Raw genomic sequence first — 5,293 nt, 5'->3', positions numbered from 1 at the left:
TGACCAAGTGCCCCAGAGAGGAAACCAAACCAAGCGTTCGTATCTGAACTAAAGATTACTTCTAAGAAGAAGATTCTGACGAAGCCACAAAGGAGTTGTAAGTATCAAGCTTTAGGGATTTGAGGTAGAAAATGAGAAGCTCGTTGTCTGGAAACCTGTTATGCAATGATATGTATGCAAATGTATATGCAATGATTTCAAGGATCTTTTTGGAACCCAATTTGCAACATTGACATGTAGTTGCAGCTTTGTTGAAGAACTTCGACTTCCGTCTTTGAACGTCCTTCTTTAAGAATCAGGCTCACCATATCCAGTGGGTCATAGCCTCTGATTCGGGGTATGTCACTTTCGAGTTTGAAGGCATATGGCTAAAGGAAAATAAAATCCTCTTGCCCCTTGATAGGAACTGTACCCTTGAATTTGAAGGCATCTAGCTAGAGGAAAATAAATCCTCTTGCCCCTTGACAGAAGTTTATTGTACCTTCGAATTTGAAAAGCATCCGGCTAGAGGAAAATAAATCCTCTTGCCCCTTGATGGGAATTATACCTTTGAGTTTGAGAGCATCTGGCTAGAGGAAAATAAATCCTCTGGCCCCATGATATGAATTAAGGCTCTTAATAGTCCTTCCATAACAGTGCTTGGGAATTATGCATCCTAAATACTTAAGATCCCTGAAAAAGGTTAGTCAGCACGTTATGTAAAGGCATAGGGTAGTATGGACAAGTAAGTCCTACAAACAAAAACCTGCAAGGAGATCAAGTGGTTAGATAACAAACATGTCACACAAGAGTCCTTAGGTTTACAGCTTGCATGGAGTATGACCAGGTGATTACCCTTCCCCAATAGGTACTTCTAAGGATGAAATCAGCAACAGGTTCTACCAGTTACTCAGAATTGTCAGCCCCTCTAAAGCACCCTCGAACATGGTACATGCATACCACGCAATGGTACTTTAAGAAGAAACCTATCTGAGTTGTAGTATCGGGTCGCGACCATAACTTGGCATGCACCAAGAATAGCCCTCCCACTACGTTCCTAAAGGTTAAGATGGGTTAAAGGTGACTAAAGGTCCTTGAGCTCCGGCGCACCCAAAGATACATGCGTAAACCTCTCTCATGCAAAAGAGGTACACAATAACCAGTGGAGGCCTAACTCAAGCGCGAACTTCATTTTGACCAATCCCAAGCATGCACAAGGGAGGTCTCCATGACTATGCCGCTCCTATCTTAAAGTGCACTCGAATCCGGGTATAGGATTCATCTTCCACAAAACCCAAGCAACAATGAGAACTAAAGCAATCAAACAAACAAATTAGTGATCTAAGCCCTAAGGTAAACCCCTCTTTAAAAGTGTCCCCAGCAGAGTCGCCAGTTCTGTAACTCGGTGAACTGACTTTTATTTTTAGTATGCAACAATGTTGCGGTGAGCATGAGTCGCCATCGACTTTTATTTTATCCAATGTTAGGAAAGGTAAAAAGTACAGAAAAAGACCTTTTGAAAAGAAAACGGGCTCGGGGGGTAAGTTATGAAAAGGGAAGGTGCAAGCACCCTTTTCATCCGTAGTTATCTACGGGCTCTTAACTTGCTTAGCTCATGTTTGTTTGTTTGTTTTGAAAGGAACATAAGGACTTTAGCGTAAATGCGTAGCCTTAGTTTTTTTGAAATAGTGTGAAGAGATGTTCTTTTATTGAGCTAGGCAGGTTAAGAGCACTACCCTAACTACTTGGTCCTTTTCTAAACTTTTTACGATTCCCAGGATCATCCATACTATATAGAAGTAGGAAATCCTTGTTATATTGGACGTGCGGGTCATCGAAGGGTCATCAAGTGGTCATAGAAGGCAACTTATGAGGATACTTTAGCATTTCGAAGGGACTATCATCATTTAATCAAAGGCAACATCGAGGGACAAGATCATTTTTACCGTAGGCAACTCGAAGGGTCTATGATCTTTTATGATGATTTTTATTCGTAGGTAACCCTGCTAAGAGTATCCTCACGTTCGAGGGACATGACCGTTTAATTTGTAAGGCAACAAAGAGGGGCGTACCCTAGAGGTGAGTGTGTGCGGCAATCACGTGTGTTAGATTCAATTATTTATTATCTTGAGTTAGTTGGCTATGTTCAATTTTAGTCTTTCCATGCAATCCTATTAACCATACATCTAACAGTTAATATTTGTACAAAAAATTAAAATACGGAAAGTAGAGTTCCTACACTATTACATGGCTTCGGGAGGGGGATTACAAATTGCCAAACGGGAATAAAAATTATTACAATTATTACAAAACCAAATGAAAATGAAAAGACAAATGTTCAAAAAATGAAATGGAGACTGTAGATGTCTGTAAAAGTCCGAAAGCCTCAAGTGTAGTACCTTATAATCAAAATAAAATATTAGTGACAATGCATAAAATAATAGATGAATAAATGACAAAATAAAACACGGACAAATATTGATAAGAAAAAAAATTTAATTAAGAGAAAGTTGAAATTAATCCATAAGACTCTAAAAAATGTTAAAAAGAAATAAAGAGAAAATTAAAGTATCTAATTACATGACTACTAAATAATTTAAAGGAAAAAAGTTTTACATTTTGAATAATAGATAGGCAAGAACTAATGTTACAATAAAACACATTAAATGAATTAAATTATTAATTGAAATAAATAATAGAAATGTTAAAACAAAAAATGAGGAAGAAAAAAAAAGTAGATGAAACAAGGACCAATTCTTTCTCCTGTAGCTTCCACGATTCGTAAAAACAAAGGATTTAAAAATGCTTTCCTTGTCTTTTCAACTATACCACAAACCAATGGTTACGTGACACATGGCTATTATTTAGAATACAAAACAAAATAAATATAACCAATATATGCATCAGGCGTGAGATAATAAAAAGCATTTTTTTTCAGATTTTTGGTTTTCTTCTATTTCATGCTTCCTCTCTTCTTCATGTCCTGAAAAACAAAAACAAATAGAAAATTGCAAGTGATTTTTGGTGTCGATTATGTGGCTGACTTTGTTGGTTTTGTAGTAAAAGGTTTGTTAGTGTGAATGGATCTGAAGGTGTTGGTTTTGTTAGAGATTGAATTGATGAAGTTTGATTTGACGATATAGATTTTTCGGTGAGGATAATGAATATTGGTTTTGTGTGAAAGTTTTGCTTATGGTAATGGAATGGTTTTTTTTTTAGTGAAGGATTGTTGTTATTGTGGGATCTATAAACTTGTGGTGTGAGGATTTGAAAGGGTCAATTGTTAGTTCTCGAAATATGGCTCTTGTACCTCTTTTTATAGTCTCAAAATCAAGTCACAAATGGTATAGAACAACCAAATTATTAGCATTATGACCTTTGTCCACCACTTTAATCTTTTCTTCAATTTTGTTGATATTTTGTCTTGGGAATTTTGGAATGCTTGGAGATTTTGTCTCTACATGTTTTGGAAAGTTTTTGAAATTTACTAATAACATAATTATAAAAAAAAATTCTACTATTAGTAATAAAAACTAAGGAAAAAGTGACAAAAAAAAATTGTTTGATTCTTTTTTATTTTATAACAATTTTTGGTTATTTTTGTGAATAAAAAGTGGGGGGGAAAAAAACATTTTTTTTTTTTTTTAAATAGTGAATAAAGAAATACAAAAATGACATTTAAATAATAAATTTTTTTTGTGATTTTTTTTGAATAAAAAGTGAAATGTTAGAACTAAGGTTAAAAACAAAAGAAAAAGGAAAAATGTTAGCTGTAAGATTCGAACCTATGACCTTGTACTTGTAAACCTTACCTCCTTACCAATTGTGCTATATTATTTATTCGAAATAAAAAGCCAATTGAAAGTTTATGAAGCATCGGTCAGCATTTTGCTATTTATTAAAATATAACAATTTAAGGGTAAACTATTATATTTTTAAAATAGACTTTAAACCGAATATTTATAAAAATTCAGAATGTCAAATGTAAATGAACCCGATATTTTATAAAAATCCAATTTTTGAAATAGTTTTGAATTTTTTAAAAGTGTGGGCAAATTTTGGGGTATGACAATTCCCTTTGAACTTTCTGGAAAATCTCTCGCTTTTATGGGTCCATTACCAGGTGAAAATATCCCATCTCTGAATAGATTCTTCCCTGCTTATTACAAGACTAGACCATTAGTTAGCAAAATTAGGATAGATGAAGATGGTTGTTCTCCCTTAGGAAAATCTGCTAACATGGAAGAAACTCCCACTGAAACTCCTTTAGCTTTAGCGAAAATTAGGGTAAACTATATGACCAACTCTGTAAAAGTGTTTAGGTCAATTCCTTTGGCCAAGGATCCTGATTTGTACTATGCCTGGTTAGAAAAAGTAGAGAAACAGAAAGAATCCTTCTGGAAATCGTTAGGAATATACGATTTGATTCAACTGTCAAAGACAGGTTTAGAATACAACCAACCCATGTTAGTAGCAGCGGTTCACTTTTGGGATGCTTCTCACAACACTTTCCATCTTCCTTGTGGAATGGTTACCCCTACTCTTTTTGATGTGGCTGCGATTACAGGACTTCGACCAACTGGCGAAACCTTCGATCCTAATGAAATGGATGATGATACTATTGGTTTTAATGACTCACAAGTCACTTATACTGCATTCATCCAGAATCACCATATTACCACCGAAACGGCAGTATCCGATGAAGAACATATTGCTTTTCTAGCGCTATGGCTTTCACGATGTGCCTTCTGTTCAAGATCTATTCAAGTCGCAAAGAGATATCTTTGCATGGCTAATCAGTTGCATGCTGGAAAAAAGCTCAACCTCAGCCAACTGCTTTTAGGGTCTCTTTATGAAAACCTCAGCGAAGCTGCAACCCTTACCAAAAATTTCAAATCCGGTAGTTTACTTTATGCTGGCCCTTTCTGGCTATTACAACTATGGCTTAATGCTACATTCGAAACTCACCTTCCCTTTCGAGGAAATGTCAATGAGGAGGATAGCAAAATCAAGAATCGAACTATAGAAGGGACCAGGTTAGCTTACCTAACTCCAAAAGAAGAAATTGGAAAGCTTCGTGAACACTTCTTGGCGTATTCGATGATGTTTGCCCGGCGTAACCTGTTCGATCCTTCTATGGCTCCCTTTGTACACAGAACAATAGGTCCTGAATGGTTTACTCGAAAATTTCCATCAACATCTCAGGATCAACAAACTGAGTCTATGGAAATTTGGGAAGCCTTCCTGACTCCAAGGTTATTATCCCATCGCCTTCGACCATCAAAGGGTCAATGCATTCTCATGTGCTATCAAC

Source organism: Vicia villosa, linkage group LG2 (genome assembly GCF_029867415.1).
Source record: "Vicia villosa cultivar HV-30 ecotype Madison, WI linkage group LG2, Vvil1.0, whole genome shotgun sequence".
NCBI classification, from domain to species: Eukaryota; Viridiplantae; Streptophyta; class Magnoliopsida; order Fabales; family Fabaceae; genus Vicia; species Vicia villosa.
The sequence above is the reverse complement of the archived record's forward strand: the minus strand, read 5'-3'. Positions refer to the sequence as shown.